The sequence below is a fragment of the Camelus bactrianus genome, chromosome 4 (genome assembly GCF_048773025.1).
Source record: "Camelus bactrianus isolate YW-2024 breed Bactrian camel chromosome 4, ASM4877302v1, whole genome shotgun sequence".
Classification (NCBI taxonomy): Eukaryota; Metazoa; Chordata; class Mammalia; order Artiodactyla; family Camelidae; genus Camelus; species Camelus bactrianus.
The window spans coordinates 68,019,982-68,044,540 of NC_133542.1; positions in this window are offsets into that span (position 1 = coordinate 68,019,982).

Here is a 24,559-nt window from a genome sequence, read left to right on the forward strand (position 1 = left end):
ACATGGCCACTGAGTTGGCTGGGTAAGCCCTGGGCTGCCAGGTGACCCCAGGACAGTGAGCCAGTGCGTTGGTGGCCCTGCTCCAGGGTCTAGCGGCCACAAAAGGGAGGCCTAAACTAGTGGCTACTCTAGCAGCTGCCCAAGGCTTTTGTTGTTCTGAGCTCACCCCTGCCCCCCTGACCAGTCTCATAAGACTCAAAGCACTCCCCCTAACCAAGGCTTTTGTTCCCCTTCAGTCATGAGGAATCAATTGCAAGTCCCCAAAGGTGTTATTTTTTTCTCACTTCTGGGACTTTCCACATGCTGCCCTCTGGCTAAAGCTCTCCTCCACTCTGACTCACTCGCTAATTTCTATTCTGCCTTCAGGTTAAGACTTCGGCTTAGACACCCCTTACTTGAGGAAGCTTTCCTTGACTTGTAGCCTGGGTAGGTATCACTGCTCTGTGCTCCCCAGGGCCCTATGTGCACTGGGGTATGGGGTGACTTGGGGGCTGAATGGAGGTGAGGCAGGAGAGGTGGGGGTCATTGCCTCCACAATCCACACCTGTGGCTGGAGAGGGAGCAGCAAACAGCAGGAGGCAGGGGCTGGGGCTGGGGAGCACGACTGTGGCAGCCACCTGGAAGGTTTCCTGAGCTCAGCCTCTCCTGGGAGGGGCCCAGGTGTGGCACACTGTGAAGCTGGCCCCAAGGGTGGCTCTGCTTACCAGTGGATGAGAGTGGGAGGCAGCAGCCTGTCCCCAGAAGGTCTGAGCCACCAGCTGGCAGGGCCCAATGTAGCATTACCCAACGCCCAAGCTCTTACCTGCCAAGAGGGGGCAGGGCAGGCAGGGAGGGGTGGGAAATCTGTGCCAGGACCCAGATCTAAGTCTTCAGCTTAGCTCTGCAGAGACTCAAGTCAGCAAAGTTGATGTGTGCGACTGCATTTAGCCTACATTAAAATGTGTGTCTATGAGTCTGCTGGTAATTGTGTCTATGTGCCTGTGTGGGTCTTTGTGCACAAGAATGCCGTATGTAGGGGTCCACGTGCATGTGTGTGCCTAAAGTGTACATCAATGTGTCAGTACTTGTGATCTGTGTGTGAACTCATGAGTATGTGACCTACGCAGCTGTGTGCTGGCAAACAGTCTAATGATTGTGCACGCTGGCCTACTTTCAGCCCCTAGGGTTCAAGTCCCAGCTCAAACACTTCCTAGCTCTGTGACCTTGGGCGAATCACTTCAATTCTCCGAGCCTTGTTTTCCTTATCTGTAAAGTGGGGGTGAAAATTATAATGCTCATCCTGACTGATTTTTGCAAAGGTATTAAGTAAAGCCATACACGTAAAGTACCGAGCACAGTGCCTGGTTTGTTGGAAACACTTAATATTGCCAATTAGTATTTGTAGTATGTGCAGTTGTCTACGAGTTTTTGTGTATCTAAGCGTGTGTTTATGGGCCAGTCTGGGGTGAGGCATACAGTATTGTGTGTTTATCTGTAAGCACGTATGTCAGTGTGGGTATGTGTCTATATTTTACCTTTAAAAAAAAACTTTCTATGGCGCCCTGGAAGCTCAGGCGCCAGGGCAACCACTAGGAATGAGATTCATGCTCCTAACACACCTTAAAACCTCCTTCCCTGACCCCTAATCTTTGAAAAGAGATGATTGTTCTTTCAAAAAATCACAATTTGAGTTATCTGGAGCTCACACACATACAGAACTCCCATACCGAGGTACATGTATGTAGTGCACACACGTGTGCACACACATGAACACCCATGATCATCCGTGGCTCACCTGTGAAGCCCAGCCCGCAGCCCAGGAGCCAACACAAGGTGGGCAACAACTATTACCTCCTGACTGAGTGACTCCATCTAGACCTTGTCAAGAAGACTCTGAAAGCAGAAGTCTCTGAAAGCCAAAAGAGTCCTGAGTATGACAGCTGGAGGCAGGCAGGCCTTGAATCCCACCTTCAATTCAGGCTCATTGTCACTGCAAGTACCTTACAGCACAGAGCACAGAGCTGGAGTCAAATAGATGCGGCTTCAAGCTCCGCTCCCGTATAGGCCCCAGACACAGGAGGATTGCACTTGGCTGTAATTTCTCTGAGCCCCTTGCTTGGGCTTGACCCCAACCCCAGTGCTGCAGTGAAAGGAGACTCAGACCAGTCCTCCCTCAGGGAGCTCTGGACCCCAAACAGGCCATCCCAGCAGATGTGACACACCCAGGGAATTGTGGGGGGGTGACTGCAGACTCAGGAAAGGTAGAGTCCAGCCAGCCCAGGGACCAGGCCAATTTTGCTACTTGAAAGGCAGACTAGGGAAATGGATAACAAAATTGAGACCAAATGGATAGAGTAATCATATGTCTGTTGAATCCAATAAATTTTTTTAATTGGGCTTATATTTGTACACCAGTGTTCATAACAGTTTGTTAGCAATAGTCAAAAGGCGGAAACAACCCAAATATCTATTGATGGATGAATGGGTAAACAAAATGTGGTCTCTTCATACAATGGAATATTAATCAGCCCTAAAAAGGAAGGAAATTCTGACACATGCAACAGCATGCGTGAACCTTGAGGATATTATGCTAAGTGAAATAAGCCAGACACAAAAGGACAAAGACTGTCTGATTCCACTTATATGAGTTAAACAGAATAGTCAAATTTGTAGACAAAGAAGTAGAATGGTTGTTGCCAGGAGCCAGAGGGAAGGAAAGTGAGAAGTCGTTATTTAATGGGTACAGAGTTTCAGTTTTGCAAGATGAAAAAAGTCCTGGAGACAGGGCGATGACAATTACGCTACATGGTTGTACATGTGAATGTACTTAACGCTTCTCAACTGTACACTCAAAAAGTGTTCAAATGATAAATTTTACTTATGTAGATTTCATCACAATAAAAAAATGGAGTCTGTATTTACATTTTTTTAAAGTCAGGTTTGTTGGGGTATAATTTACCCATAGTAAAATTCATCCTCTTGAGTATATAGTTCTATGAATTTTGACAAACACATACATACATACAACACATACATACATACATGCATAGTCATGTAACTACCACCACAATCAAGATGTGGAACATTTCCATTACTCAAAATTTCCTTCATGCTCCCTTGTCATCAGTGGCCCCTTCCCACCCCATCAAAACCCAGCCCCTGGCAACCACTGATCTGTTTCCTGTCACTACTGTTTTATTTTTTCCCAGAGTGTCATGTAAATAGAATCATACAGAATATAGCCTTTTGACTTAGCATAATGCATCTGAAATTCATCCATATTGTATGTTTCAATAGTTCTTTCCTTTTTATTGCTGAGCAGTATTCCCATGTATAGGAGTACCACAGTTTGTTTATCCATTCTCCTGAGGGACCCTGGAGTTGTTTCCAGTTTGGGATGATTAGAAATAAAGCCACCATGAATATTCTCAGATAGGCTTTGTGTGGACACACATTTTCATTTCTTTTGGGTGGGATTGCTGGGTCGTATGGTAAGTGAATATCTAACCTTATGTGAAAATACTATTTTTCACGGTGGTTATATCTCACTTTGTTTTTAAACTTTTTTCTGGTAGCTGATTTTATTGTATTTTACAAAAACATCTCTCCTTGATGAGTTGGAAGGGAGGAAGGAAACCACTCGGTTCTCCCCCACAGTTAGTTTGAGAAGCTCTAGTTTGGGTGGAGTCAGCAGATGAAGTATTAGAGTAAAAGCTTTTCAGCAGGGAGAATGGCACGTGCAAAGGCCCAGGGGAAGGAGAGGGCTGGGCACACCTAGAGAACTGGGAGTACGGGATGGGGGAGGGAGGCGGCTGGTGAGCCAAGAGGCTGGGAACAGAGTCAGGGACCAGATGGTGCAAGATGAGGCTGAGGTGGGACTTTATCTGGAATGGGTTGTGGAGAGCTGTGAAGGATCTTAAGCACGAGAGGAAAATGATTTGATTTACATTTCATGTGGCAGCTCCCAGGCCAAAGATGAGGAGACCAGAGGAGCTAGGTGTTGGCAGCAGTGGGGTGTAGAAGGTAAAATGGATAGGATTTGGGGGTGGGGAGTAAGGCTTTGAGTGGATTGAGGGTGCCCCTATAGGGGAGTCAATGGAATGGAGAGGGTGCTGTGGCGGGGGGGGGGGGGCGGGAGTCAAGCAAGGACTTGGAGACCTCCCAGCCCTGTGGCTGCAGGGCCTGCCTCTAGGAGTGCCTCCTCAGCCCAGTCTGGACCCGATTCAGCTGTCACTCAGGCAGGCCAGGCCTCTGAAAGGCCCCCAAAGAGCGGGTGATTTGTGCAGGCCTGGCCGGCCCATTGTCCCGCTGGGATTCAGTCTTTGCCAAGAGTAACAAAGAGCTCAGCAAAGAGCTGGCTCTGGGCTGGGGGTAGGGGGTGGGGAAGGGGAGAGAGGAGTGGAGAAGGGGGAGGGGCTCACCTCAGGCCCAGGCAGGGCGGAAGGTGTTCCTTTTCGCCTTCTCAAGCATGTGTGGGACTGTGTGTGATGGAGTTTGTGTGCACAGAGCCCTAAACTGTCTGCAGGCACTTTAGCGTACATGTGAATATATATGTATTGTGCGTCTGTGTGCGTCTGTGTGTGTGTGTGTGTGTGTGTGTGTGTGTGTATCCGCGTGCCCTGTGCACATCTCCACACATGTTAGATATTTGCTGACTGCCCCTTCAGATCCACCGTCCACCCTGCTCCAGGCCCCCCAGGGAGCCTGGCCTGGAAGCACATCAACCAGACTCCTGGCTGGCTACTAGCAGGGTTCAGCCAACGGGAGGCCCAGCCAACAGATAGGAGGGCAGGGGGCTGACCCAGCTGGCTCCTTCCCCAGGAGGCTGTGCATTGGCAGTGGCTGTGGTCCAGTCTGACCCTCACACTTTCTGTTGGTCAGTCCCCTGCCAAGCTACAGTTCTTGCCAACTCCCACACTGCTCCCTCCGCTGACCCTTCAGGCCTGGGGCTGGTGACCTGGTTCCTGGCTACTGCTAGCCCCCAGGTGGTCACCATTGCTTTATTTTCCCTTCACCCTGCCCTCACCTTTGCAAATGGCCCCTTTGTTAAATTTTTCTCACCTTGTTTGAGTGTTTCTGGCTGTGATCCTGACTGGGACCACATGTGCAGTCTCTGGGTAAGCGTGCACACTGCATCACTCGGTCGGGCTGTACCTGGGTGAACCTGCACACACATCTGTGTGTATCTGTTCACATGTATGCATGTGCTTTGCCCACGTGGGCATCCTTCTGTGTGGACATGTGACCATTTTTTAATGGGGCACATGGCACGTATGCCCATGTGGGTATGCGCGTGTGCATTTTTTATTGTGTTTCTGTATGTTCATGGGTGTGTACTTCAGCTGTGTTTGGGGTTTAGGGTGGGAATCATTGCGAGTGGCTATGAATGTGTGTCAGCAGAGCCACAATGGGAAGAAGGTCTGACAGTGACAAGCACGGGCTCCTCCTACAGGCTCCCAGGCAGCTGAGGATCACAGAGTGGCTCCTCCCGGGCTCCCTCTTGGGGCCTCTTAAGAAGTTGTGCCCTTCCAAAGGGACTCGTTCCCGGGAGTTCAGTTTGTTTTGTTCAACAAACATCACTGGGGGCCCTCACTGCCTCTGGGATGCCCCTCCTCCACGCCAGTTTTGGAGGAGGTGACTTCCTTTGACTGCAGTCTCAGGACCTCAAATCAAGTGCAGCATCAGACAACGTGATGTTCACAGAGCAAGACCCATTCTTACGGAAAAGGTTAATATTTTATTCCATAAAGAGCTTATGCAAGGAAAACATGAAACCCAGCAGTTAACTAGAAAATGATAAACAAAATTAACACAACATTGTAAACCAACTATACTTCAATAAAAAATAAAAATAAAATGTATATGGAAAAACAACAACAACAACAACAACAAAAACAAAACAAAGAAAATGATAAATAGATCCATCTCTACAAAAACAAAATATTTTTGTGCAGTGAAAGGAATCAAAGAAATTTAAAAGACAAACAAACTGACTGGGAGTAAGTACCTGTAATTTATACTGTAGACAAAAAGAAGTATCTATAATATATAAAGTGTTCCTGCAAACAAATAAGAAAATAACAGCAATCCAATAGTAAAATGGCCTAGATATATGGTCAGTTATTTCAGAAGGGAATATCACAAAGGGTCAGTAAATAGATGAAGAAAGTGTAAGCTCACTAGTGTCAATGAAAATTAAAACACGTGGGAAAATGACTTTTTGCTCAACAGATTTACTAAACTAAAAAACCAGTACTATTCAGTGATGGAGTGGGTGTGAGGAAGTGAGCACACTCACATGCCGTTAGAGGGAATATAAACTGATGTCACCAAAGGGGGCAGTGTAGCAGTATCTATCAAAATATAAAGTATGTGTATTCTATGTGCCAGTGATCCCACTGTAAATATTTATCCTACAAAATTACTGGCACATGCATGCAAAGATATATTTGTAAGGTTATTCCTTAAAGCACGGCCAGTAATACAAAAATATTTAGAAACGACTTAACTGTCCTTCAGAAGAATTACGGTTGGATAAATTGTGATATATCTACACCCTGGAACACTGTAGCTGTATTAAAAAAGAATAAAGTAGGTCTGTAATGCTGACATAGGATCTGGCGTATGTTTTCTATCACAAAAAGGAAATTTTAAAACAGTATGTGATAGATAATTTCACATATGTTGTTGAACAATTCTGTGTGTAAACGGGCTTAACAGTTTGAAAATTATTAATGCGCTTTTAAAAAAATTTATGATCTTTGCAATAGTTGGTCAAGGACTATCCATTGGCCTTGGGGGAAGTCGGAATGTTAGAGAAGAAATAAAAAGAAAGTGGCAAATTCAGCTTTGGACATTCAAAAATCGGATTTTGTAGGCAGACAATAGTCAACTTCCCATAGTTTTTATTTATCACTGAAAAATTTAGCCGTGTGGTTAGAGTTGGGAGGAAGGATGTGACATCGGGGAAAGCCTGCCTCAAACATGGAGTGGGGAGAGAAAGGTGGGGAAGGCAATGAGGCAGTGAGACATGAGGGTCCCCATTTCTACTTTTTGGGGCCTGGCTTAGAGGAGGGATGTTGGTTGGTTCAGGGGGTTAGTGAAAGGATGTTATCATTAATAACAAAGAGGCTATGGCCTCCACTCCTCATTTTCGCCCCAGGAAGAGATCATCTGAGGACATCACCACAAAACCTGGGCTGTGGTACCCAGCCTCCAAGATGACCCTCACAGTCACCATGCTGTGAGGAAGCTCAAGTTGCCCTGTGGAGAGGCCCACATAGACAGCAACTGACAGCCCTCCCCTGCTTGTTAGAAATGTGAGTGAGCCATCCTAGAAGTGGATCCTCAGCCCCAGTCAAAATTCTGCAGCCCTTCAACATCTCACTGAAATCTCAGGAGTCATTCAGCCAGAACTGCCCAGTCAAGCCACCCCTAAATCCCTGACTCAGAGAAGCTGTGAGAGACATTAAATGACAACTGTTGCTTCAAGTCATTACATTTGGGGATGATACGTTATGCAGCACAGGTAACCAACACGTGGGACACGGGCCTCAGGCCCTTAGAGGTAGCATTATCCAGCAGAGGGAGATTTTGAGCTTTCCTAAAATCTCAAGTGGTGTGGAAGTTGAGGTGAGACCCAGCATACCCATCTCGGGGCTTAGGAGCTTCCGTTTGCCCATCTATAAAACAAGTGATGCTAAGAGTACCTCCTTCTTGGATCGTGGTTAAGTACTCAATGATCCACGTAAAGCATGTAGCACAGTGCCTGACGTGAAGTCAATGTCAACTTTTGTTTACAGCAAACTCCATCATGAGCGTGTATTGCTTTTAATTATTTTGAGATTAAAAATTCAGATTAAAAATTTAGAAAAACCCAAAGAATAGTACAATCATCACTCGTAATCACACCACCTAGATGAACAACAAATAACTTTTTGGTCACATCTGCTTCAAACCTTTTTAAAAATTACACAGTCATATATGCCTATGTTCTCCCTTTGAGAAATGAACCCCAAAATTACAGACGAAGTTGGAACCCTCCTGACCACCCCCCCACCCAAGTCCCACTCTTCCTTCCTGTCCCCTGGACAAGCCTCAGCAGGAGCCTTGTATGTTTACCTCTGGCCCAGTGTCATCAATACAGAGTCTCATACAGGGTCACCTGGAGAGTCAGCCCCGTCACCCCATGGCAAACCAACACATACCACCTGCACATATAAGGCTCACTCTAAACAGCCAGCACTCGCTCGTGGTGCCATCTGCACAGAGCCATGCAGTGTCCCCGGCTCGGTGACACACAATCCCACGGAGTCACCTGCCCATGACCGGCCACAGACAGCGACCCGCCGTCCCATACTTCATCAGTTGCGCCATGTGGTGTGACATCACACACAGTCTCGCGACACAGGCAGACCCCTCCCCCGCGTGGAGCCCCGCCCACCGGCCCCACGACAACTCTTTGGGCGCAACCTGCCTGCCAGGTCCTGCCTGGAGCCCGGGTTGTCCCACTCGCTGGGCGGCTGGGCCCAGGCCCTGCCTCCGCCAGCAGGATCACCATTCAGGCTCCATCTCAAGGAGCTGAGGAGGCCGGGGTGCTGCGGAAGGAGAGCAAATGCGGAGAAAAGGCTTTGTTCTTTGTGGGCAGGTCATTAAGGGGAGCTGGAGCCCCTCTGCCAGCCCCTCCCCTCCAACAAAGGAACAAAACAGCAGCTCTTTTTAGATTCGTGTCAAACTCTCCCTCAGACCCCGGGGTGGGGAGTCCCGTGAGAGAGGCATTTGTGAGGGCTCTAATGAGCGGCAGCCGTGCGGCCCGACTCTCCAGGCAGCTGGCCCCCATCTCCGCCAGGGGAGGAGCCAGCCCCGGATGTTCCTGAGACAAAGAGAGGGCCGAGACAATGAGAACAATGCCTGAGCTCTGGGGACGCCTGCTTGCCGGGAGCATCCCCCTGCTCTGTGGAAGGAGGTACCATTGGGCACAGGGCACAGGCATCTGGACACTCCCTCCTTGAACCCACAGGCACCTAACAGGCCCCAGTCCCCAAGGTAGGTCCCCTGGGAGGAGTGTCTTGCCTGGAAGCGCCTAGGTTCTTCCTACGAGACACACCTCATGTGATGGGCAGCTTTGGGATCATCCAGACATAAGATCTGCCCCTGACAGCTGTGTGGTCTTAGGCCTCCGTTTCCTCACCTGTAAAATGGGAACGATTATTCTCACCTCCCAGGATAGTTGTGAGGAGTCCAGGAGATAAGAACTGGGCACATAGTAGGTCTCCAGTCAGCCGAGCTGAGCTCCTCGCAGAGCAAGGGCCTGGTTTTCAACACTGGCTGGAGAGCCCAGCCTGCTGCTTGGCGCACAGTAGGTGCTCAGTAAACTCTGTTAAAGAGGTTGCTGAAAAGTCCTTACCAGACTTCCGCCCAATAGGCTTGACCTAGCTTGAGTCACCCTCTTCCCAAGCCCTGCTCTCAGTGTCCTCTTGGGAAGAAATTTGCCGGCTAAGACCAAGCCACGGGTCAGCGGGCGTCACCTCCCACGGCTGGGAGCCCATACTGCAGTGGCAGAGCCTGGCCACCAGGGGGCACAGTCTCTTAAGGTTTCCGCACCAGCCTGAGTCCTTCCCGCCATTCAGGGGGCTTGGAGGGCTGGCGATGGTACCGCTCACCGATTGGGGTACCTGTGCACCTCCCTTAAGCTGGAGATCTAGGCCATTATCCTAAAACGCTGTGAAGGAGCAGCGTTACAACCAAGCCTGTCATCTAGCAATGGTTAGAAAGAAGCACTTTTCAGGTCTGACCTGCTTCTCCCACCTTGCAGTGTCCTCTACTGACAGGTTATGGTGACCCATTGCTGCCCCATGCTTACCCCCTAGGCTTCAGGGTTCCCTTTTCTATCACGCTCCCCTCCCCAGGCAGAGAAGCCGAGGCCTTCAGAGCCAGAAGCTCCTCACGTTGATCTGATTGTCTCCCGCCCTATTTTACAGATGAGAATGCTGGGGTCCACAGAGCAGACCTCAGGGGTGCACAGTGAGGAGGTGGCTGGACCAAGACCAAAACCTAGGTCCTCTTTTACAACTGGTGTCATCTCACGCAAAGGAGAGGGGACATCTTCGGAGCCTTCCTATTCTGTTCTGGATCTTTGGCCTCACTGTGAACATGAATTATTTCACTGACTCCTCTACCAATCTCTTGAATAAGAAGTTATTATCTCCATTTATGGATGAGAAAAGTGAGGTCTGGTGAGGTTGCCTGAAATTTCACAGCTAAGAAATAGTAGCACTGGTATTTGTCCCTGGGGCTGTCTGATTCCCAAACCGACAGCCTTTCTCCTCTACTAGCTTGAACCATATAAAATTGCCATTCCCATGGGTCAAAGTTTTAAAAATATCTGGTATTATATGCTTACGCTTAATACTATGCCAAAGAGACTCTCTTATCCTAAAGGAAGGGGCCATTAAGCAGAATGTTCTGGTGGCAGCAGGGGATGGGGGAAGATTTCTTTGGGAGCAAAACACCCTGAGGAGATGACTGTTGCTGGAGAGATTGTCCCCAGCAACCGCAAAGCCCAGATCAGGATCCTGAAATGGCCAGTTGGCTCTAGGGGCCCAAGTTCAAGGACCTCTGATCTCAGAGGGGTCATGCATCTTGGGCAGGAGGAGAATTGGGGGAACATCTTGGATTTTGCTTCTCCAGCTGTGTCCTTGGAAGAGAGACAAACCCACATGATATAAATTTAGAATGTCACATCATGCCACAGAATATCGTGGCTGGAATGCCACAGAGTGCTATTGAATGTCAAGGAATGTCGTAAAATGCTCTGGAATGTCAAAGAATGTCACAGGATATCGCGAATTCTTGTAAATGTCATAAATTGTTGTAAATGTCAAAAGATGTCATAGAATGCTGTAGATGGTTGTAAATGTCATCAGATGTCAAGGACCACCTTCCACTGTCATCACGGACTGCTGTAGATGGCTGTAAATGTCATGGAATGACTTAGGACATCATCGTAGATCTCCTAGACTGTGGTAGGCTGTTAGAGAATGTCAGCATCACAGAATGTCAGGGGAAGTTCCAGTCACTTGGAAAGGACACTGGGTTCCAGATTCACCTGCTCATTTTGCAGATGGGAAAACTGAGGCCCAGAGAAGAAAAGGGACTTCTCTAATGAAGCTCACCCAGATAATCACTGGCAGATGCAGATTTGGCATCTGGGTCTCTGGACTCCCAGCCCAAGCAGCCTCCCTCGGCTGAGGCTCTTGGGGACTAATTAACCCTGTGATGGAAACAGTGGTGCCCAGTGGGTATTCAGCAAAACTCCCTAATCTGGCTGGCACTAGCCCTATGTCAGGAGCGGGAATTAACTCCACATGTGGGGCTTTCTGGTCTGGAATTCAAAATAATGAGGTCTTTGCACTGAAATCAACAACATTCCTACTCTGCAGCAGAGAGAGCGTGAGTGTGTTGGGGGAGCCCTCAGAGACACCCCAGGCCTTGTGCCAGAAAAGGTGCCCGCAGGCTGTCCTGGGAGCCAACTCCTTGACAGGCAAGGACCCAGAGGTGCCCGGTCTCATAGACAACTCTTGGCAGAGGCCCTGGGATCCAGAAAGCTGGATGTGGGTCTGTGAGCTGGGGGAGCAGGAGAGGGAGCCTGGAAGGGTCTTTCCAGTCAGACGTCAGCCAGGCAGGAAGGATTTCACTTTGGCTAAACTGACTTCCATCAGTGGAATAGAAGTCAGTAATAAGAATCCAAAGAGTCCTTCTGCTGTCTTGGCAACTTTATGGGTGAGGGGTCATGGAAGTGGGAGCAAGATGAAAGCATCTTCAGGAGGTGGTCTTCCCTGGCCTCTGCATCCAACAGGGGACTCCGCCCATGATAAGACATTCTGCTTCCCTCCTGTTTCCAAGCCCCAAGCCTCTCCCTCTCCTTCTCCCCAACTCTATTCTTCCCTCATGTAAGGATCCCACTCAGAACTACTTGTCCTCCTCCAGGCTCTGCCCCTTGGTCCTATGAACCACCCAGCAGCTTCTCAGATCCACACAAATGGACAGAGCCCTGAAGCTCCCTGCCCTCAAAGGGGAAGTGAATCAGGGAGAATCTCAGGGATCCGCCCCATCGTTGCCGATACAGAATACCCTTCCCCTGGCGCAGAGCCCAGAGCCAACCCAGAGTGTCCCCAGCCATGAGGGGAGAGTTGGCAGTGGCACTGAGCCAGCTTGCAAGGAAAGGTCCCTCTGTCAGACACTGGCGCTGGTCCGGGCCAACCACAGCCACCATCTCAGCTGAGCCAGGGAAACTTTGCCCTTCAGGGCTGGGCTGGCAGTGACTCAGAGCCTTAGGCACCCGCCCTCTTAGCAAAGCCTTCCCTTCTCTCTAAGAGTTTGCTCCCTGCAGCTGTAAAAATAACAAGGTCCCAGCAGAGCCTGGTGGCAGAGTTGAGTTCAGGAAGGGGCACAAAGAAAGAATGTACTGGAGGAAGTGGGGGTGGAGGGGCTCAGGCAGGGCAGGCCATGGCACTGGGGCGTCTGGGGGTGGTCAGGGGCTATGCAGGACCACAGCGGGAGCAGTGGGGTTGGCCCCATTCTTGTCCGTATTAACGAAGCTTTTCTAGCGGTGCCTGCACATGTGTGTTTCCAGAGACGGTATGCCTGTGTGCAGACACCTGTGCCCAGATGTGTGTGTTCACCCCATGGGGTTCTGCGTATACATGCACTGATGGGTTCTACAGGTCATTCTGCATGTTGGAGTGTGTACATGTGTGAATCTGGATGTGTTTCCGTGTGGGTGGGTGTGATTGTGTGTGCACATGTGTGTGTATCTTAGTATAAAGATAGTGATCTTGGCATCAGCTGTAAGAGGATTTAGTGTAAAAGTCAGTGGAGAGCAGCGTTTAAGAGTTCTACCCTAGACTCAGGAAGATCTGGGTTCAAATCCTGCCAGTGGCACCTTGGGCATGTGATTTAGCTTCTGTGAATTTTGGTTTTCCGTCTATTAAGTGGAGACAATACTAGTAGCATCCTCACAGAGTTACGAAATTCTAGTGAGACAGTGAATGTCAAGGGGCTTTGGGAACTATAGAAGTCTGACGAGGTGTAGGAAAAGGCGAGTGGCCTGGGCTTGCGCGTGCTGAGGATAAATACGGTAATGCTACTCCAATTGCATATGAGACTCATGTCAGGAATAAGAGAATAATAGAAGGAAGTGCCAGGCCCTAATGTGCCAGGTCCCCTGTGTTCATGTTGGGGACAGTATTTATTAACGTTCCAATGTCAAGTACATTCTCACCCCCGGCCTCCGCCCTCCGTCCACCATTTGCCAACCTGGTTCCCAGACCTTGAGTCATGAAGAATCGCAGAATGGGTGTAGGAGACAGGAACACGGAGGAGGAAGGAGAGGTGAGAGGCCGAGATGATCTAGATGATAAAGAACTGGGAAGAAAGGAGAGGAAGAAGGAGGGATGCAGAAATCAGAGGGGGTCAGACACCCAGAGGGCTGGGTGTGTGGGAGGCGGTGGAGCAGGTGCAGGAGGGAGGGACTGGGGAGAACAGAGGGTGGGGGAGGAGAGTTGCTGAGTTCTCACCTGGATTCCTTTTAATGTTTTTGAAATTCACGTACAGGCTGGAATTCTTAATATCCTATGCGATGGCTGTATCTTGTGTCTTTGCATTTGATTCTGGGCTGAGACTGGACCATTTGGGGGCACCACCTATAATCTAATGAGCTGTGTCCAAGGAAGCTGGTCTGCCTCTGGGTGGGAGGGAACTTGGGGGAAAGGGGGGGGGCCATTGTGAGCTAGACAGATCCCTCCAAAAGGCATCTTCCAGTGAGGGGCATGCTTGACCCTTGGTGCCAGAGCTTCCTCCCTGGGCAGGGGCTTCTCTGGCCCCCCAGGGAAATGGACAGGCTGGAGAGGCTCTTGGGGCCCTGGGGTGGCACCACTTGGAACTCCCAACCTCAAGCCTGACGTGGTTCATCTACATATGGTCTCTGCCTCAAAGAGCTTATATTTCTAGTAGAGGAGACAGAAACCACAACTCCATAAGCCATGGTAAGAGTGACAATAAAGGCGTTACAACGCAGGGTGGAGAAAGTGTTGGCCAAGCCACCTGGGCAGAAAAAGGGAACCAGAGAAGTGGTGACCTTCGACTTGAGTCTTGAGGCCTGAGCCAGAGAGCGCCAAGTGGATGTGGAGGAGAAATGCTTTCTGGGGAGGCAGGAAGAGCCTGTGCAGAGGGAGGGGATGTGAGGAGCATGGCGTGTGAGGGAAAAGGCAGGGGAATGATGTGTGGGACGTGAGAGGGAGAATCTGGAGCAGGAGGGGCTGGGGGACGGAACCTCAGAGGCCGTGCCAGGGAGCACTTGAATTCCTGGGTAGAGAGAGAGGATTGTATCTTGAAGCAATGAGGAGCCTTGGAAAGATGTGGAAGGTTTTAATCAGGGGAAAATGGGATCAAGATGGCATTTTAGAAAGATGACTCAGCCTCCTGGGCGGGACACGGGAGAGGAGATGGGAGGCAGGAAAGCAGTCAGTGAGGAAATAAGAGCAAACATGCATTGAGCTTTGTGTGTGTTACTTCACCTTACCTTTCCCACAAGCCGAGGTGAGGTCAGCATCCCCGTTTTATAGATAAAGGAACTGGGACTTGCAAGTGAATTTCCTAGGGTCACACAGCTTGCAACCCAGCCCTGTCTGATGCCACAACCGTCATTCCCAGTCTCCGAGCCTGGGGTGAAGTGCCTGGGCTCTGGGTCCAGGCTGCCTGGGTTCGAATCTTCACCAGAGCATGTGACTCTGACATAATGCTGGCAACTGACATGGCGCTCTGGGCCTGTCTCCTCATCTGTAAAGTGAAGTTAATAATAGCATCCACCTCATGGGGGCGTGAGAATCTAATGAGCTGATGCGTGCGAAGTGCTCGATGTGGTGCCTGGCAGGCGGTGATTGCCCACAGTGTCCTGTGTTCACCACAGAGCCAAACAGCAGTGGGCCATCCAGCCTGGGCAGGGAAAGCAGCTCTGGCATGGAGAGAAGGGGGAGGACTTGAGAGATGTCGGTGGTAGGGTGGGTGGGACATGGTGGGAGGAGTCAAGGATATGTCCTGACTGTCCCAGGGGCTCTGGGAGGTTGGCCCGGCTCTTCACTCATTTCAGAGACTGAAGATGAGCTTCAAGGGAAGGTGATGAGCTCGACCTGGGGAGAGCGAGTCTGCAGCTTCTGCGAGCATCCTCTGCCCACTCACTAGTCCCCTCCTGCCTCTGCCTCCTGGGAGAAGACCCGTGGGCTTCCTCCCAGCCCTGACTCCCACTCAAGACAGAGGCCTGTTCTGAGCGGAGTCTCCCGGAAGAGCCCCACATCCCTGGCAGAGTCTAGGGACAGACTAGGTCTCACCAAGGCTAGCCAGAGGCTCTCTCCCCGCCAGTTCCTGGGTCTCCATGCAGCCTCACAGACACTCCCAGGCCCCTGCCAGACTCCCAGCAGCAATCCATGCTGAGTGGGCCTGGAAGCCCTGCAGGGCCAGGCACAGTAGAGGACTGGGGTCTTTTCCCTAGGTGATTCCAGCATTCTCCCCTAAGTTGACATGAATACCAGAAAAGTAAGAGCTTCTCGTAAAATGTAGGGTCTCCTCCCAATATGTTATTTTGGGAGGTATTTAGGATACTAAGACCTTTTCAGTGTTTTAGAAAGAATGGATATATTCGTGAAAAAGACTGGCCATATGTACACTACTTTCTTCTGAGCCCTCTGTTAAAATGCCAATTTTAAAAATTGAAAGAAAAAAATCAGGCAAAATGTACCAAACAGGAGACCCTGTGGGTGGGGTTGTATGAATTAGGAATGAGGAACCCACTTTTGAATTCAAACAGCCCCCGTTGTGAATTCCTGCCCAGTCTTTCCATGTCTCAAACTCCAGGCAAGTTATTTTCGTCTGTTGGAGCCTCAGTTTGTTCATCCTCTAAATGGGCATGGAAATTCTGCAGTGTTTTCTGACCCCAACAACCAATTCCTCAGTTCTCCAGACACCAACTGGTATCCAGTAATTCAACTCAATTCTGACACTATTGGCCTAGAATTTGGGTCAGATCCCACACATTAAAAGGCTGACAAGACTGCCCTCACCTCAGATGCCAGTTGCAACTCCTGGGTCACCTGTACTCCTGACTGGCTGGCTATAAACTGGGCAGCCCACAACCCCTACTTCAAGTTCAATGATTTGTTTGAACAGCTCACAGAACTCAGGAGAATGCTTGCATTTGCTGGTTTCTCATAAAGGATGTAACTGCAAAACAGCCAAATGGAGGGGATGCATAGGGCAGGGAATGGGGGTGCGGGTAGCACTCTGCACGTGTGCCACCCTCCCAGGACCTTGAAGCTCCTGACAGTGTAGACAAGAAGATTGAAGAATCCAATGCCAGAAGGTGAGGCCCAGAGTGAGTGCTCAGTGACCATGGGCTGCTGTGAAATGCTGGGGGCCGGATGTGTCTGCTGGAACCACAGAGTTGGCAAAGGAAAAGGCAGGAGGGCAGGGCTGGTCAGGGACAGGTAACATGGGGTTGACCTGGTGACTGTATGTGCCTTAGTCCCTTCTTCCCATCTAAAATAAAATCATCTTTAAATAAAAATTACATTTATTTGAAAGGTTCCTTGGAAAGAAAAAGATTAACTGTACATGATTCAGAGTGTACAGAAAGATGAAAGAAAACAAAAGGCAGAAAAAGCTCATGTCCAGACATTAACTGCTAATACTATTTTGGTGTATTTTCCTCCATAATTATTTCTTTTACTCCATCTATCTATCTATCCATCCCTCTATGTACCTGTCTATCCATCCATCCATCCATCCATCTACAAAATGGCATCATAATACACTTGATGATTTTCAATCTGCCTTTTCACATGTTATGTGTAAGTATTTCCCATGTTATTTAACATTCTCCGATAACATTTTCCCCTATCTTTCAGGGGTATATGACTTCTTTTTTAAAAATACCTTTTTATTTTAAGATAAAACATAGAGATAGAAGCCATACAACACATATGTAGCTTAATGAATTATAATAAACAAATACCCTTGGACCACCACCTGGCTCAAGGAGGAGAACTTAGCCAGCTTCCCAAATGCCTCCGGGGGCCCCGCCCAGTCACACCTGCTTCCTTCCCCCGCAAATAACCACCACCTTGATTTTTATGTCAATTACTCCTTTGCATTTATTGTAGTTTTATCATCCGAGTGGATACACTTAGATACTATAGTTTAATTGGACATTTAAAAAAATTCAGTAAATTCTTTTAATCTACAGGTTCCCCCTTCATCCATTCTTTTCCTTGAAATTTACATCTTGAAGAACACTCACCTCTGGTCGGTAGGGTTCCCACAGTTTGGATTTTGTCCAGTGCAATTTACCGTGCCCTCTGTCTGTTGTGCTTCCTGCAAATTGGCTTCATTCTTAATGATCGTGCCACGATTTGTAACCAGTGCCTTTGGATTGCTTGGCTTATTTTTTTGAATTGCTGTAACAAACACCACTAAGATGAGCATCCTTGTCTGTACCCCTTTGCATGCTTATGGCTACCTTGTTCTGATGGGTCATGTCACCCTCCCCTACCCCGACCGTCCTCAGTCAGGAACAATGTGGTCTCCCCTTCGGGTCAGCCTGTCCAGCCCTGAGGGCTGTACCAGCAGCCTCAGGCCACCTGCAGGCAGGGATGCAACCCATCAAGCTGCTGCCAGAGCTCCATGACCTCACACTCTGTGTCCCACCCCCCATCTGAGTTTGGTCCACTCTGTGCCACTGGAAGACTCTTCCCGTGCGGTCCACTTTCTAGTCCTTCCCCACAGCCCATATTTCTGAGGTCCCAGCAGTTTTGGGAATGATCCACCCATAGAACAACAAGTAGCTTTGTCTTGGTATGTGGTGGAGGTATTTACATATTGAAAAAAATGCAACCTAGTGTGTGCTATTTGTGGCCCGCACAGTACCTGCTGGAGCCACCTCTAATGTCAGCTGCTGCTATGGTGGCCACTTAGGGTTTTTCCAACGCAACTGAGAAGTCATCTAGGGGAGTTAATAGTCTTGTGGTCAACTTTCAACCAATGTGTGTTGGGAGCCAGGGGACAAGTGCCTCTGGTTACTGTCATTTAGAGAGACAATATTCAGGTGTGTTCTACACATTGCCTTAAAGATTCCCCTGCAGGCCAGATGGTCACATCACTTGCCCAGGCCAATGTGTATCCTCCCCTGGTGTCCCTTCCTCCCCATCTCATTCCTCCTCCTCTCTTGTTCCACTCTCCTGGGATTACCTCATGATTAAACTCCTGGTCCCCAAGTCCTTATCTCAGGCTCAGATAGTAGAATAGTATTTTGTGAACCACAGCCTGGTGGCTGAGCAAACCAGAATTCTCCAGAAATAGGCAGCTTGAGAACCCACAACAAAGGGACTGACACTCACTGGACCTCTATATTGAAGATAGTCTCCTGTGCTTGGGAAATTGTTTGCAAATCAGGTGCCCATTTTCTGTCCATCTGAACAGAAGATTTGAACCTTGTGCAAAGCAGTCTCGTCTTTTTTCTGAGAACATAGCAGTATGTTTAATTTGTCTGCTCCCAGGCAATGGCACGTAAGATTGCCATGTGGAGACCTGAATCAGAGAAGAGAGACCAAGGCAAAGTGTCTTTGAGTCCACCAGGAGTAAGTCGCCAGACATGGCCAACATGAGGCTCAGTGAAGCTTGTCTTTTTTATGATTTTTATATTTACTTTCTTCATTTCAGTTTTGAACTAGTTTGTTGTTTTTTAAAAGATCCTTTGACCAAAAAAGCGTTATTATTTTTAAACCTAAAAGAGCTCATTTGATTAATAAAACTCCCTTAAAATTCAGTGTAAAAGTAGACCAAAGACCTGAAAGATAAATCACATTAAAATAAAGACAAATGGCCAATAAAAAATGAAAACATGTTCTTCCTTTCTAGCGAGAAAAAAAATGCAAATTAAAATGACAAAATGCCATCTTTTGCCTATCAAGCTGGCAAAGATTTTTAAGACGTTTAAAATGCCTAGACAGTGTGACAGACTGCCATTTATTTCCTCAAACATGTCCTATCTTTCTTCCTTTATAGCAGAATTTTAGGTGGGCACATGGACACCCAGCTAGAGACTTTGCAGCTAGGTATGGCCATGTGACTAACTTCTTGCCAATGGAAATGCAAGAAGAGATGCGTTTAATTTTAGTTTCATTTGTTGTACCAGTAATTGGGTAAATTGGGGAAAGCTAAACACAGGGACAATTTATGAAGGCATGAGCAGTGTGTAATAAAGAATTTGGCTGGCCTTTGTCCCTGGTTCCTGGGAGGTAACCACCAAATCCTTGGAATTTCCTAAGTGATGGGAGTATCTTTGTTAATCTTGATGGGCCCCTCAGACCACAGCTGATAGTTTATGCTAATGAGGTGACTCAGGAGAGAGGCTGACCATGCTAGAAAGTCTAAGCATGTGATTAAAGTGTTGGGGCTTTGAGCCACATGATAAAAAAGCATCCACAAATAAATACGTGTCCATTAGCCAGCAAGAGTCTGTCCACGTGAATTTAATCAATGTCCATTTAATTCTTTCTTACTCCCCTTTCCCACTGCCAGAATTTGGGTCTGATTTCCTGTCTCCAACACCTGCCCCATCTGCAATCTGTCCCAGGTATGCTTTAGGTTGGTTGGACTTCCATCCCCTACACACACCTTCACTCATGAGTTGCAAGATGCTCTAATGTTCACCACAACTTCTCTGATTCTGACTCCCACGATTCCTGTGTTCTGGTCTTGTTAGATCCTACCTCATAAAAAATTCTAACACTTCCCTTTCAGAATTATTTACTTTCAAACTGTTCTTTTCTCATCCCTTAGCGTAGTCCATGTCCTGTTTATTTACAAGTTGCATCTCTGTTAGCTTTGGGAAATATGGTCCTCAGGAACAATGGTGGCAGTCTGGAAAGTGGCAAGATCCGCAGAAGGGAAATGTAGACCTATTTTCAGCACCAAGGAGAGCTCTGAGGAAGCAAGATGATCTCATACTGACAACAGCTTTTTATCTTGGGAAGCTCATGAATACCCCTATAGGTCATATCCACAGGGAGGAGGAATTGTATATCCCTGGGAAGTTAAATGGTTTCATCTTTTATGCTAAATATAATGGACTGGTGGTCACTGCCCAAAGTGCTCTGTTGGACAGAACTGTAAAACATTGTATAGGTTCAACAGGAAATTGTTCTAAGATTGATTAACAATGTCTGCCACAGGTGGAAAATGAGTAAGTGATGGCATGTTTGTTTTTCGTTTGCCAATTCTAATCTAGCCCTTAAAGAAATATAGAAATTTTATATCTTTTTCTATCTGTCTAATTTTTCCTTTTGGGTACTGTTTGCTTATGAAGGTTTTCCTACAATGAGATTATGAAAATATTCTTTTTCTTTTTCCCTAAAACTTTTATGGTTATTTTCTAAAATCCCATGTGTTTTATTGGTCAATTCATATCTTCCCTCATCAATACCATAAAGTTTCAATAACTCTAACTTTGTACTTGGATAGCTTATAGTGAAAGTTTCTTTAAAAGTCTCTTTTTAAAGTTTCTTGGCCATCCTTGTACATATTGCCTCCTCCAATAAACTTTAGAATCAGCTTGAAAATTTCCATTAGAAATCTAATTGAGATTGCATTGAATTTATAAATTAATTCTGGGAGAAGGAAACTTTTGTGATATGAAATCTTCCCCTTCAGGAACACTGCACCTCTTTCTTTAAGTCTTCCTTTGCTTACATCAATAAAGTTGTGTGCTTTTCTTCATAGAGGCCATATACATTTCTTGTTAAGTTTGTTCCTGAGTACTTTATACTTTTTGATACTATTGTGAGTGAGATTTTCCCTGTGAAATGTTATACTTGGTTAGTACTAATGGCTTGGAAAGCTGTTGATTTTTGTATGTTGTGCTTATATTCAGACTCTTTACTAAATTCTCTTACTAGTTTATAACAGTTTTTCATTATTTCCCTCTTGGATTTTCTACTCTTATTGTCTTCAAAGAGTGATAGTTGGTCTTCCCTTTTCAGTATTAGTACCAAACCATCAATCTATCATATATTTTATGCTTTTTCAAGGTAAGTTTCAGGCATCAGTATACTTCATCCTTAAGCACTTTAGCACGCCTATTTTAATTAGTATTCAGTACTAGTTTATGACTCTTTTTTTTCTTTTGAATATTATACTGCTTCATGTGTAGTGTAAGGATCATACAACAGTATTCTTCTAATTTCTCTCCCCCTTCTATTGTGCTATTTAGTCACACATGTTACTATTCTATATGCTACAAACACAGTACATTGAATTTTATGATTAATTTATGCTACTTTCATTGTTCTTCATTTATTAGTGTAGATCCAGACTGTTGTCTGATATCTTATTTCTTCTACCTAAAAAACTTTAAATATATCTTTAATGTGTATCTCCTGGTAATGAACTTTCTCAATTTTTGTCTAAAAATGTTTTAATTTCTTCTGAATTTTTGAAAGATATTCTCACTAGGTAGATAATTCTTAATTGACAGGATTTCTTTTTCTTTTAAAACTTTAATGATGTCACTCTAAGGTCTTTTGCTTATGTAGTTTCTGTGAGAAGTTTTCTATGATTCTTATCTTTGTTCCTCTATAAGTAATGTGACTTTTATCTCTGGCACCTATTAAATTTAAGAGTTTTCTCTTCATCTTTAATTTTCAGCACTTTGAATATATTGTAACTCTTTTTTTTTTAATGTATCATTCTTGGTGTGCCCTGAGCTTCTTGGATCTGTGATTTGGTGTTTTTCATTAATTTGGGGAAATTCTCAGTTGTTATTTCTTCAAATATTTATTCTGACCTGGTTTTTCTCTCTTTTCTACTTCTGGAGTTCCAGTTACATGTATATTAGACCATTTGATATTGTCCTACCACTGCAGGTCTTTACCATTTTCTGGGAGATGCAAGCATCTTATAGCAATTTAACCCTATTTATCACTTCCTGACCTTTGTGGTGTTGTTGTCATATATTTTACTTTTACATATTTTATAAGCCCCACAACACATAGGCATCATTGTTGTTATAAACAGCTTTTACCCTTATATTTATCCATTTTTTTTTTATTCTTTCCTGCAGTTCCATGTACCCATCTGGGTTCATTTTCCTAATATGGGAAAGTTTTCTGTAGTCTGAAATTTTTCCTTTAGTTTTTTTAAAAATTTTTTATTGATTTATAATCATTTTACAATGTTGTGTCAAATTCCAGTGTAGAGCACAATTTTTCAGGCATACATGAACATATATATATTCATTGTCACATTTTTTTCCTTTAGTGTTTCTTGAAGCAAAATACGTTGGCAATGAATTTTTCAATCAATGTTTATTTGAAATGTCATTATCTCACCTTCAGTTTTGAAGGCTATTTTTGTTGTGTATGGCATTCTATATTGCCAGGTTTTTTCTTCCTGTATTTTAGGGATTTCATTCCATTGTCTTCTGGCATCTGTGGTTCCATTGAAAAATCAGCTGTCTTACTGTAATTCTCTGAAGGTAATATGGTAACACGTCTCTTCACCTTCTGTATGTCTTTTCCCTTTTAAAATGATTTCTGCATTTTGTTTTCAGCACTTTGTCTCTAAAGCCCTTAGATGTTGCTTTCCGTAGTTTTTACCAGTTTACAGTTTGCCAAACTTCCTGTATTTTGCAATTACTACCTTTCTAGCTTTGAAAAGTTCTCAGGCATTATCTCTACAAATACTTTCTCTGCCTCATTTCCCCTCTTCTCTCTTTCTTGAACAATAGTCACACAATTATAATAGAGAAAAGAGCAGAAGACTCCCTATTTTCATTGTATTCCTTGTATCTTTGTCTCTTTTCTATGTATTTCATTCTTTGTGTCTCTCCATGCTGCTGACCTATCTGAATAGTTCATTCTGACCCATTTTCCACTTACCTAATTACCTCTTCAGCTGTGTCTAAACTTATGTTAAGCCTGTTTAATGAGTTTTAAATTTTAGTTTTCATATTTTTGTTTTAGAATGCTTATTTGATTATGTTTATAAATTTTGAATATCTTGAAATTCTCTATGTTTTCATTCATTTTGTCCATTTTTGCCATGATTCAACTTAACATATTAATCATAGTTATTAAGTTCTTATCTGGTAATTCAGTATTTCATTTATGTGTATGTTTGCTTCTATTTTTTTTAATTGATTCTTGGTCAGATTTGCCTGCCTTTAAACATGTTTAGCAATTTTTAAAAAAAATTTTAGGCCACACATTATATATAAAAGAATCAAAGAGGCTCCAGATGAAGGTTTTTCCCAATCCTCTGCTAGGCAGATAGAATGGGGGAGCTGATTTTTTCAATACAGTGAGGGATTGAGCAGGGTCAGGGCTAAGTTGCATTTTTAGTAAGTCTCAGCCTATTGCTGATTTCTTCCTTTTCTTTGGGTATGACCCCCTGGGGCTTTTGAGTGAGAGACTGATAGATCTCTGTCTCCTCAACCCTAAGTGACTGTGAGAGATTAAGTTTTTCTCTTTGGAGGTTTGCTGAAGAGAGCACCAGTGTTTGTGGCAGTCTCCTCCCTCTAATGGGACAACGCACTGTTAAAGCACAGATGTCACTCCACTTCTTAGAATTTCCTGGCCCAGCCACTTAGCCTCCTACACAGCCCTAGAATTCAAAAAATGTTCCATGGGCACATTGCATTGTGGACTGCTATAGATTCCACCTACCCCACTGGCCCTACAAGATCATAAAAAGCTTTTCTGTCTTCTCTTTCCTTACATAGATCCTCAGACTGAGCTGTGCAAGAGCCTCAGGCTAAACCTAGAATTGGAAAATGCTCCCAAGGCTGATCACCAACCCATTTGGGAAGGGTTCTTCCTCCTCTGGGAATTTAGTTCATCCAGTCCTCACCACCACAGCTCTGTGACATCTTTAATAATATGATTTTGCAATTTATCTCTTTTTTTAAACTAGGTGATGTAGGGAAAGGACTGGCCTGCCATAGCCCACTATATCCTACTCCAAAAGAGAAATCGCCTTCCCTTATATATTTAATACATATTTAAACTTACATGTTTCTGTTTATGTCTAGAGTTCAGTATCTACACCCTCTCCTTGAACAAGTTGAGAACACTTTCACTCCCTGTCCCCATTCCTGAATACATCCCACATTGAGATCATCTGGGGTTTTAGTTCCTGTGTGGTTTCTGTCATTGCTGCTACTGCTGCTGCTGCCGTTACATTATGCATTAAAAGTTAGACTTAACCACAAAGTTTAACTATTCTTTGTTAAAATCAGTATTTCCTGTATCCCATGTCTTTTTGGTCTTATATTCACTTTTGTTTTCCCTTATGACAGTAAATCCTTGAGTAATTCCTTCAGAGAGTCTGTGAATAATAAATTTGTTCAGAGACAGTATGTCCAAAACGTCTTCATTTTCATCTCACTCTTGAAGGCTAATTGGGTTATGTAGAATCTTAGGATAAAACAATTTCCTCCAGAAATTTGAAGCTCTTTTTCCATCATCTTCCAAAG